Here is a 12,386-nt window from a genome sequence, read left to right on the forward strand (position 1 = left end):
TATAGGTATTTTACAATGCACTGAGGTTACAGATCCAAAAATAAGACCCTATTTAACATCCTACTGTGCATGCGTTAGGAGCTAGCTGGGTCTGTAAAACACAATATATTGGTAGAAGTTAACCTGTCTCACAAGAGGTTCACAGCTAAGAAGCAGTGCGCTAATCTGCTGCATATCTATGACTATAATTAGTTTTCTGAGACCTAATAAGTACTGTATTTGCATCCGTCTAGGCAATAGTGCACCAAAAGAAAACAACAACATTCCACTGAATTTCCTTGTTACCAAGTATCCGTGAATGACTGGGAAATCCTCAATTATTACCACCATTTCCTGTCTCCTTCCAATTCACTATCAAACCATCTTAGATCAGAATCTCTGCCAGCCTTCTGGACTGCAATGTGCTCACACAAGATATGTCCGGTCAGAATCTGGGCTCTGCCTCTGGACATGGGAACCTGGTTAGGAATTATTTTCAACTAACTGTCTATCTTGAAAAGTTTTATTTTTTCCGTCATATGATTAGGGTGGGCCACTGGCAGCCTGGAATAAGTGGGTGAAACCTCCTTGGGAATCTCTGGGATAAATTTGGCAGCGATGTACACAGTAGCGTAAGACAGACAATGGGAGTAAGTCGTGTGACTTAGAATAATTTGGCATTTAGTGAGTGTAGAAGAGCCGTCTGGCACGGGAATTGGGACAAGCGATGCAGGAAGTGTGGCTACGCCAACGATACGCTACCCCACGTCCTATGTAGCTGCAAGCCCCATTCGAGAGCTTGGAAGCTATGACACAACGCCATCCAAGATCGCTTGGCCAGAACCATCCCGCCACCCATGGAGAAGGTTGCCGTTAACTCTGCCATCTCTGGAACTGACAGCCAACTGCAGCCGGACATCGTCATCACCAACGAGGACCGGAAGATCATCATGGTGGACGTCACAGTGCCCTTCGAGAACAGGACCCCGGCCTTCCATGATTCCTGAGCTTGAAAGGTGGAGAAATATGCCCCCCTGGCTGAAACCTTGAGAGCAAAGGGTTACCAGGTTCAGACACACGCGCTGATCGTCGGAGCCTTGGGCACATGGGATCCCAGTAACGAGCGTGTGCTGAGAGAATGCAGAATCGGTCAACGCTACGCTCGGCTGATGTGGCAACTCATGGTGTCAGATGCCATTAGGTGGTCGAGGGACATCTACATAGAACACATCACTGGACATCAGCAGTATCAGGAGGGATGAGCTGGAGTGCCGATGAGAAGCGCAGTCAGGAAAGTAACTGAAATACTTTCCTCATGGATTATATTTTCTAAATGGACAACCAACCGAATTCTCAATTACTGAGGGACAATCTCCACTCATTGATATATTTTGCTTTCCACAACCAACTCTCTGCACAACTTTTCATGAGTGATGTACCCCAGTATTCGGATTCTAGTATCTAAACTGTATTGTTAAATCTATTCACCTAAATTTGGGTTATTGCTGATTATGTACTCTATGTATCATATGACTTTTAAAAAACTGACTTTGTATTTAGGGATAATCTAAGCACTATACCCAGATGTACAGACACTCTTTTCTTAACCTATGTGTTATATAATTTTTTTTAACATTAGCTTTAATAAAAAAATTTAATGAGTGGCATTTACTCATTTATGAGGTAAAGAGGAGGCCAGGGCAGCCCCAACAGCTTCAGTTGACTCCGGAGCTGAAGCTCCAAGGCACAGCACTACTTTAAGGCTCTGGCTACACTATGAGGCTTTTAGCGACACAGCTGTGCCCCTACAGATGTGCCGCTCGCTAAAAGGCACACAGTGTAGCTCCTGTTTGTCGGCAGGAAAGAGCTCTCCTGCCGACAAAAAACTTCCACCCCCCATGAGCAGCAGAGCACTCCTGCCGACAAAGCGCTGTTCACACCTGGCGCTTTTCGTCGGTAAAACTTTTGTCATTCGGGGTGTGCGGTTTTTTTAACACCCCTGAACGACAAAAGTTTTGCCGACGAAGTGCCAGTGTAGACATACCCTAACTTTCCCATGGTTTTATTCCAGGGGTTCTCTCACTTCACAATGTTCCTGGTTCTCCTGGAAACTCAACAACAAGCCAGGTCCTAAAGCCGGACCGAGTGCTCTCACATTCGACTTCAGTCCTGGACCCTGTTGGCAGAGTGATCTCTGGCCAGGCTGCCAAGTGCCAGGCACTGGGCAAGTGTTGACACTCACTGCATTTGCCCCTCCCTGCACACATTCCTGCAGCCCTTTGGGATTCTCCAGCCCAGAGCAGGGATGTGATGCGGGGAGTGGAGAGGACTTTTCCTGTAATACTCTTCCCAGCCATTGTGCACAGGGCAGCGACACAGAGGGCAGGGAGACTGCATCTCCTCTGCTCTCAGTCCCCCCCTGCCAGCCGGCTGCCCCTGTGACTCTGGCAGGAGGGTGAGGAGCAGAAGGGAGACACACACAAACCGGGAGAGTGAGGAACTGAAGGGAGCAGGCTGGGGGATGGGAGCAGAAAGGGTAACAGGAAGTAAGGGCCAGATGGAGAAGTTCCTGCTCGGCTGACCTGCCACTGTGCCACTCCCCAAACAAGTTCCTCTGCTCCCTCCACTACTCTTATCCCTGCTGGCTTCTCCAGTCTTCCCCGTGGTCCCTGTCTCCGCGCCCCCAACTTGTGCAGAGTGCAAGGCAGCTACTTCCCCCGCACCCATCCATCCTGCCTCTCTGGGGCACTCCAAGAGGCGGGTGAGTGATTGTATTTCACTGGTGAAAAATGGCTGGACAGTCCTGGGCCACTTTGGGCAGTGTGCTCCTTGGGAACATGGCCTTCTCCCATGATCCAGACCTTGCTTTCTTAGCAAGGCAACAGCGCTTATCGCCTCCCTCCAGGTCTGATAGCTTGTGCCATGAACCTTGCCTTCCAGAAACCCTTCCTTCCAGATGCTGGGTAGGATATATGCCCCATGCTTTATCTTAAACATTCCCGTAGCTGCTTCCACCTGAGGCCCCATCCACCACCACCCTCACCTGCCAGAGCCCATAGGCCCCCCACCATGGCCAGAGGAGCCTCGGCCAAACCACCCCAGGCCTCCAGATGGCCAGCCCCAGTTGCCAAGCCCTCCAGGCCGCCGGCTGGCCCAAGCTCCAGGCTGCTGGTCCAAGCTGAGCCCCCGCCGGCTTCTAGGGATGGGGGGGGAGCCAGGGCAGGGGCTCAATGCAGAGTGTGGGCGGGGCCACGACCTGGGTTAGGGGAGGCTTAGCCTCCCATGGCCTATGATACCTGTCCCCCATGCATGTTTCCACAACCACTGAATGCCAGATCAGTGTACACTTCACTCACATCCAATCTCCAAGCAATTTGTGTCCTTCAGGCATATTTCACATTAAGCACCAAATCCAGGTCCTGTTAAAGTCAATGGTGTAACCTCAATTTAATTCATTCGGCCCTAAATCTTTGGTGAATTTTATAACAATGATAAACATGTCATGCAGAATGTTTGACTACCAGTTAATCTCCGTTAAATAGCCTTAAATCCAATATAATCCCTGAACTAGTTCAGTGACATGAGTAGAAATGACAAAAAGTAAAGTATCAGGAAACAAAAGGCAAAGGAAAAATAAAATAAAAAGAGGCTACGAATACAAGGGATCTTGTCACCCCTTTGGTATTGCAAGAGGCAGCCTTATAATTTATTATGCCTCAGTGAGCACAACATCAGACCCACACGTCAATGTGTCTAGTCTACCAGTTCTAAACCCAGCAAACACTGTCTATAATGTAGTCCATAAATGGTTTCCTGATGTTATCAAATAAATCATCTGTGTTCTGGAGTTGTCATGGGATTCTCTTAAACAATGCTGTTTGGGTCACTGAAGCTATCCAGTCACTGGTTGCAAATCTCCGGTTGATTTCTTGACGGTAAATAAAGTGTTAGTCATCCTCTTATATTTCCCTGATCTGCAGCCTGGGCGGGATAAAAGTTATGAAGGGCGTAAGGCTAATGGGAGGGAAAGGCCTCAGTATGAATGACATAGTGCAAAATAATTACTTCTGACACAGACATTTGATGCCTTCACTGACTTCGGAACTTGAAATGTTAGGCAAAAAAATTGTCTAAGTAAAGGTATCAGGCAAGTTTCTCCCCTGTGTGGCTGGTGATGTTTATGAAGGTAATGAAATGCTCAACTGGTCGGCTGGGTAGCACGTAACGCAATATGACAGTGAGCTGATCTACATGGGACACCTCCGGTGTTGAGTCGATGGATGCTGAAAAATATCCCATATCTTTGATCTGATAGCATCTTCTTTGCCAGCAGTGCAATTAATTCATCACAAATAGTCTTTGATAGATACGATGTATGGCCTTTTCCACGACTTGCAAGTTCATTGATGTGCTGAGCTAAGAAAAGGTCGAACTTAGCAATTAGCTCTAGAATGCCAAGGTAACTGCCATTGTGTTTCGATCCAACAGTCTCATCTGAGCCATGGAATGGCAGACCACGGCTCAGCAAGAAAAACTATGGTTTCAGCTACACGTCTGAGAACATTCTTCCAATAAGCACAAGCTTCCAAAAACTGGTTTTCCATTTGGGTATCAATTCTGCCACAACTTTCTTTCAGGCCTGGTAGCTGCTAACCGACAATGCATGCTGCTCACTCACTGCGTGATTGGTAATGGATGCAGTATTCTTCCAATCACTGAAGCCTTCGCAGAACATTCCCCACTTTTTGGTTTCAGAAAACAGGTGGCAATAAAAACAGTACACTTTCTTCTTAGAAGGCGAATAGATGAGCCATTCTCGCTTGCCAATCTGTTAGGCTTCACATATTCAAACACTGATTTGGTCAGATAACGATTCTGATTGGTATACTCTCGCTTGTTCAAGGAAAAGTCAGCATCTAGATTCTGGCATTTCTGTGGGTCCTTCTCAGTCCAAGATGCAATGAAATCTTGAGAAGTCACGTCCCACTCGCCATGTCCCACTGGAGAAGGATATGTTTGTATTACTTTCATTATGAAAGTCTTCAGAGGAGCGGGGCGAGTCTACCGCTAGAGAAGTCACAAGAGCCTGCTCCTTTTCATCAGGCTCTGGAGCAGCAGGTTCACTTGGGCTGGTTTTCGCCTGGACTTCCTCACCACCAGACTTAGCAGGAGGAAAAAATGTTAGGAGAGAAGGCGTTCCTTTCAGCACTGCATCTTATCTTTGCCACCTTTCTTTGGCCTCCTTCAATTTCTGCCATCCTCCCTTTTTCAACATGGTTTCTGTTGTCCAGTATAGGCCTACTGTGTACAAAGTTCAATATTGCATGGGCCCACAAACACTTACTTAGCCCACAAAGACAAAATCACAACCACCATACATTGAATTCACAATCTTGATGAATTAATTTGTACAAAGCAATATCTAATGAAACCAAAACATTCTGATGGCCCCGCTACTGTCGCTCAGCTGTTACTTCAATATGGGATGGAGGGCCTACAGTAGGGCCTAAGGCAATAGCCTTATTAACCTATGGGTTAATCTGGCCCTGTCTGCAGCCATTCCATCCTGGGTTGTGATCTCATCAGATCCATTAAGTCAAGTCAAGTTTGGCCTGGTGTACTTTGCAGAGGGACTTTCAGGGAAATTGGGATATGGCAGGGATGCGATATATTGTGGGGGATTCAGTACAGTAGGCAGCAGTTTTCCATTTGAATCAGAACTTTAGAAGGCATTGTTGACAAAAAGACTGTCCCAGCAACAGACTGGGATTTAGCCAGTGTACAACAGGTAAACAGACAGAAAGGAGGGTAGAAGGACAAGATAACAGTAGACACACAATACGCAGCTGCATTAGTTAACAGACATTATAATTCCCATCTACAACCTTTAAAACATTTGATTTCAAATTTCCTTGCACAGTAACTTCTTTAATACCAAGACCACTACTTAATTCAAAATACATTGAATTGGGATACTCTTTTGACACCTACCACCCTGTTTGAAATTGAAGGAGGAGAAGACTGTGTAACCCCCTTTCCCTGGGTTACTTGGGAGCAGGTAATAGTCCCCTGTGTGCCCAAGCATCTGATGTTGTTGACAGTAAAGGAGATGCTGAGTTGGTGATGTTGGATAGGTGGGAATCCTCTATCCACCCCTCTGCTGCAGTCCCTTTACTCCTCAAGGAAATTAAAATTGGCAGTGCCTCCACCTGGCTGGGCCCTGCATACACTCAATGGTGGTGCCTGGGGAGCCTCCAGGAATACACCTGAGCTCATCTGTGCAATGGGTGTAACTCAAAAATACCAATGATAAACAATATACATTTAGCTTGGAGTTAACACACCTTTACCTAACCATGTAGGGAAACATGGTATAACAGACTAAGATGGAATGTCACTGCTCATTTAAATCAGCAAGGGGCAGTTCAATAAATCAATTAACAAATACAGTTTAGAGTAGTAAACAAAATTTATCTAACTTGCATTTACACTGCCACCATTTACCGCACCCCTGAGTATACACTCCTCTGCATATCAGAGTCCTAGACACTTGCTTGCATGGGCACGCTTGAAGATCTTGAAGCTGGGGCCAGCGCTCTGTTGGTCCAGTGATTCAGTCCAGCCAAGGCAACAAGGGGCAGAACAATTCTAATTCGGGAGCATTCCAGGATGCACAACCCTCTGAAGACTGGAGATGGTTTAACCAGAGGTCAGCAACCCTGGTTCGATGACAAGACCACCCTGCCTCTTCTCAGACTCAGACAACCCCTTAGGGTCTCTTTGCTGTCCCCCGCCCCTTGCAAGCACTTTCCCAAACAAGGGTGGTGGTTACTCACACCCCCATCACTGCAGGCCCACCTCAGTCAGCTCTGGGCACAGTAACAGTCTCTGCCCTGGCTCCAGTGAAGCCACCAACAGCCTCGCTGCTAAATTTGTGGCTTTACAGTCACACGGCCCTGTTTTTAAAAATGTTTTTCTCTCCCCTTATAGTCTCTAAGGTGCCACAAGTACTCCTGTTCTTCTTTCTCTCCCCTGTTGTTGTGAGACTCACACAAACAGCAGGGGAACCAGCTGCCTCTACAAGGGGAAAGGGAAGCTGGCCAGATATAAAATGGTGTGAAATGCACAAAGTAAATGGAACCCACTGGTGAGTGTGTCTTACCTGTCTCCCCCCTTCTGTGCCAGTCCGCAGCCCTGAGCTATAGAGGTTTGGCTCGTTAGCTGATACTTTTAGTGCTGGAGGTCCTCACTTCAATCCAGTGTGGCAGCCAAGACAGTAGCTGTCACATAAACAAACAAACAAAAAAGGGATTTCCCACCCCCCCTTCAATCTCTACCAGATTTCGTTATTTTAGGTGTTACCTGCAACAGGGGTAAAAAATTTTAAACAGATGGGTGGGTTTTTGTCAGCAATGTCCCTTTAAGTACAATGTGTGACTCAAAGTGTTATTCTGTCATGTATACACCCAGGGTCATGATGGATTCTCCATCGCTGGAAACTTTTAAATCACAATTAGATTTTTTTACAATAAATACGTATATGCTCCATTTCAAAAGGAATTATTCTGGGGGAGTTCTCTGGCCTTTGTTATATAGATCAGACAAGGCCTTCTGACCTTGATATCTATGAATAACTTGTCTTGGAGCATCTGAAGTTACACGTTTTATATTTTAGGCCTAAAACTTAATATTCAAACTTTAGGCCCCATTAACCTAGGGCTCTGGGCAGGTGCGTGGCTCTGTCCGTGTGCCACAAGTGCAAGGATTAGGGTCTGAGACCTATTTTTTCTCCCCAAAAGGGGTATATTATGTTCACAACTATTATTTGTTATCACAGTTTTACTGACCGAAGCATTTGTAGGTCATGCTCAGATTGCATCAAAGTGCAGCATACAGGGGATCTGTAGAGGAAGATATTTTAAAGCAGGAAAGTGCCAACATTTTTATTTTTATTCAGCTGATGCTAACAATCTTTAAAGCCAACTGCATCCCACCCCCTATCCCATCTTCCAGCCGATGATTAACAACTTGTTTTGAAAGCTTGGCCATCTCACGCAATTCTCCTTTAGTGAACTCTACGAGCATTCTGGGCACTAGTCTTACTGACATAGATAATTAATGGCTGTCAAAGATTCACAATAATAGTACTGAGTAAGCACCGTGTTAATGATTCCCCACTTGGTAGAAAAATAACGTCCTTTTCGCCTTCACTGCAGAGCTGGCATAGATACTTGAAGTGCAAGTTACACAGCCACTAATAAAAACCAAAGCGTATGTTTTATGGTACTCTATAAAGCTGAAGAACTTACTTACATTATTTTTTCAAACAGGCACACACAGCTCTGAGAAGTCACTGTGGCAGCACCTTTCATGAATTGATCTGAATACTTCGAGTTAAAAACTCCATACCTGTACAGAAAACTGCAAAACTGCAGAAAACGGCAGTACAGAAAACTTCTCGGCTCCTCGGAGCTAAGATCAAGTGTAGTATTAGAGCCGAACTAAGTGTTAATTCCTTTTGTTAATTATTCCTTATTATTAAGGTAGCATTTTTGAATATGGAATCCAAAATATAGATGAGAAAAAAAGTCACTTTAACTGAACAGAAGCCTGTTTAATATATGGAATAATGATAGCTACAGTTCTGTCATGTTGACTAGGTACTTTACAAGTGCTGAATACTAACAGTTAAGAAATAAGCGTCAACTGTGCTGAGAGATTAAAAATGCCTATAGAAATCAATGACCGATTAATACTTAGCGCTTATTGTTTCTAAGGCAAGTATTTAGAGCATGAACATTTGTTTGATACCCAGAACAATCGGGTACTATATTGTTTCACGTAAATTGATTTCTCTTTCAAGTATTTTCTTCAAAAGCTCCCGTCCTTCAATCCGTCTAGAAAGTAAAAGCAGCAACAAGCTTTTAACTTGAATAAAGAGAGGGGACGACATGTTCACCAACTTCTCTCCGTGCGTCACAGTGCGACTCCAAGGTAGCAGATCATCAAAACATGCTTCAAGTGTCTAAAACGTTCAATGGGTTCTATTTTTAAGATAACTGATAGGGACATGTGCTGATACCAAGTCCTTTAGAAAGCAAATTCTGTACAGTTGGTTTTCATTTTTGTTGATAAAACCCACCCATTTATTGCCCTCTACCAATACATGCCATTACCAAGTGTCAAAGCATTAACTGAAAAAAGGCTGGAGAATGTGTCCATGTAACATAACCTGACATCACTTGTAAAATAGTTGTAAGGGTGATGGGACAGTCTAAAATTGAAAAACACAGACCGGTTCTGAGTATGTCCAGCAGTTCCCGGTAATGCCATATGGGGATTATCAAGGGTCAGATGATGGCTTTTTAATAATAAGAACCACCAAGTAACTAGAGGGATCATAAAGAGAGATCCTGTGGTAAAGATACCAGGAATCTTCTGGAAAAAACAATATATGTTTGATCTGATTTGTTGTTAGGCAGCTCCCCTGAGAAATGAATTTATCATCCGTTAAAGTCACATGACAGAAAGAATGGTATTGCTGCAAAGGTCTGATCCTCTGCCCAGTGACCTGAACTAACTGGCTGATGTGGGGAATTCCTCCTGGGTGACAGACAGCTGGAGAAGCCGGCCCTACACTACTGCCTCACACACTCCATCTTAGGGAACATGGACAGAGGGAAGCAATATGGGTAGATGGGTGCTTTGCTCCAACAATCCCCAATGGCAGGCCCCAGAACTGGGAGAGCCCCAAAAGTTGTGTAAAGCCATCTTTGTCTCCTTCCCTTCCTCAGCTCTGCACCAAACAGAGCTCGGCTGGACCTGAGGATTGGGGACTAGAGCGTTCATTATACTCAGATTGGGCAGATGGGAGCTCTGCCACTGATTTCAATGAGAGTAGAAGCAGGCTCTAAATGGCATGTTGGTATAACAGACTAAAGAGCAAAGTTCTTCTTTTATTGGGATTTCCATTCCCAATACAGTCTAGAGAAGCCTAGGAATGCCACAAGAACCAACAGCCCATTAACGAGGTCCCACCAAACTAATATCTACCTCAGATCTCAGCATTCAGGTTCCTTGTCCTGGCAAAAAGAATGGGAAAAGCCAGTTTTGTCATGGTAAAAAATGAAGTCATAATTTTAGTCTAAGTAAGAGTAATGACAGAACATGTTAATTCACGTGAAGTGGCTTGTCAGGGACAATTATGAGATGAGTCAAATGAAAAAGGATATTTACAATCAAAACCATTAAAACCCATTTCATAATGTTGAACTAATGATTTAAAACCATTAAAGCGCCCCATACTCCATCATACCTGAGAGAACGAGAACCAAGCTCCATCAAACCTGAGAGAACGAGAACCAGTTTTGTAACCACTCTGCACAGAATCTAGCTGAGCTGTGAGCCAGCTAAGTGTGAAAAAAAAAGAAGAGACCAGTTTATATCAGATGAGGATCAGGTTTTATTTAATGAACGAGTTTTTTAATGTTTTTTTTTTAAATGAACCCCTCGCTTCATAAAAGGCACATATTTTGCCACAGAAGTTATCGCTCTGACGAACACTTAAATGTAGTCAGTGGTGTCCCACATTTGTCTAGCTCCTCACATCCATGACTTATTTTAATTGCACAGTTAAGCATATTGTTACTTATATGGCCCAACCTTTGTTAAAATCCTGTTTAAATCCAAGGTACACATTGTTCAAAGCAAATGAAGCAATGCTGCTTACTCGACATTCATGAGAACCAAGACAACCTGCCTTTGTTTGAAGCTTGTTTGTAGGCTCTTTGGTATGGGTAACAGCTGAGCTGAATATTTCTTAGGCGTTCATCAAAAGATGGACTATATTCCAGTTATATATATAGGTGGGGACTATTCCTTGCTCTCACTTACTGTTTGTCCTTGGTAAAATCGCTTAACTGATCCATGTCTCAGAGTATCTATCTTAGTATTACATACCCAGCTCATGAAATTGAATTAGCATTTTGTAAAGCACTTTGAAATACTTGGATGAAAGATGCAAGATAAGTGCAAAATGTTAGCTGTGGATAGTGGAGCTTTGCTAGTACTCCAGATGGACAGGGTTAACAGCTCACAAATAAATGACAAGAGCAACCAGTGATGAAAATAAACCAGTGCTGTGGATTAGGCCATCGGCAATTCATTTCCCACAGCTCTTTTAGGAGAAAGGGATGAATCAGGGAAATCGTTATGGGATATGGAGTCTTTCCCCTCAGTTCTTTTCATCAGCACTAAACACACAGAGCATAAAAGGGCTATAAAGCTGACCTGTTTGGCCAGCTGTGGATTTCTCTGGTTTGGTGTGGTGATGCCTGGGGAGGGAGCCTGGCTTGCGGATGGTTGTACTCAGGCAAACCATCACTTCTCAATGGCTGTTGTAGCCCGGCACAACTTAGAACAACCCTGAGGCATTGCAGTCTGAAGGGATTTTTAGTAGGCCGCAGGGCTGGGGAGCGGGCTTTAATGGGAGCACCAGGGCACCTTTTTCCTGTCATGCTGGGTCCTGGGCCTAGCAGAGCTTGGCTGGACCTGAGAATTTGTCCCAGTCCCACACATTCCCAGAGATCCTTTGTTCTTTCCAGGACTTCCCTCATCTATCTGCCTCATTTCATGGCTGCCGCTTTTGTCTTCCACTGTTTTTTTGAAAGGGGGCGAGGGGTACTTTGTGCCCACTGGATATCTTGGCCCTCGGATACCTACCCCATTACTATGATACCTTTGGGATCATTCCTGGCTGCACCTTCCCACCTGATAAGTGCCCACTGAAAAGATTTAAAACTCCGAAGAGGACTTTGACTCTGGCTTGCGCTATGGGGCTAAAAAGAGCAGCACGAAATAGCTGGAGCCTGAGCTCGGAGACCTCCCCTGTCTCCAGGTTTCAGAGCCTGGGCTCCAGCCTCAGCAGGAACATTTATACCGCTTGTTTTAGCCCCGTAGTGTGAGCCTGAGTCAGTTGACCCAGGTACCGAGACTTGCTGCTGTGTGATAAAAGACCTGTGGGTCAGCTGACTCTGGCTCCAGGGGCTTGGAGGGCTATAAAACTGCAGTGTAGATGTCCAGGCCTGGGTTGGAGAGCGTCCAGAACCCAGGCTCCAGCCTGCCTCCAGACATCTATCCCTGTAGCCCAACCTCCACAAGCCTGCGTCTGCTGAGCTGGGACCTGAGACTCAGTGCCAGGGATTTTTAATCACAGTGTAGACATACCCAGAGAGTCTAAGCAAGAGGGAAGACACAGGATCTCAACCCAGATTGCTTGAGGCCAGCACATCCCTCGGCCCGCGCTGCTTCCCGCAGCCCCCATTGGCCTGGGATGGTGAACCGCGGCCAGTGGGAGCCGCGATTGGCCAAACCTGCGGCCGCGGCAGATAAACAAACTGGCCTGGCCC

Source organism: Chrysemys picta, chromosome 7 (assembly GCF_011386835.1).
Source record: "Chrysemys picta bellii isolate R12L10 chromosome 7, ASM1138683v2, whole genome shotgun sequence".
Lineage (NCBI taxonomy): Eukaryota > Metazoa > Chordata > Testudines > Emydidae > Chrysemys > Chrysemys picta.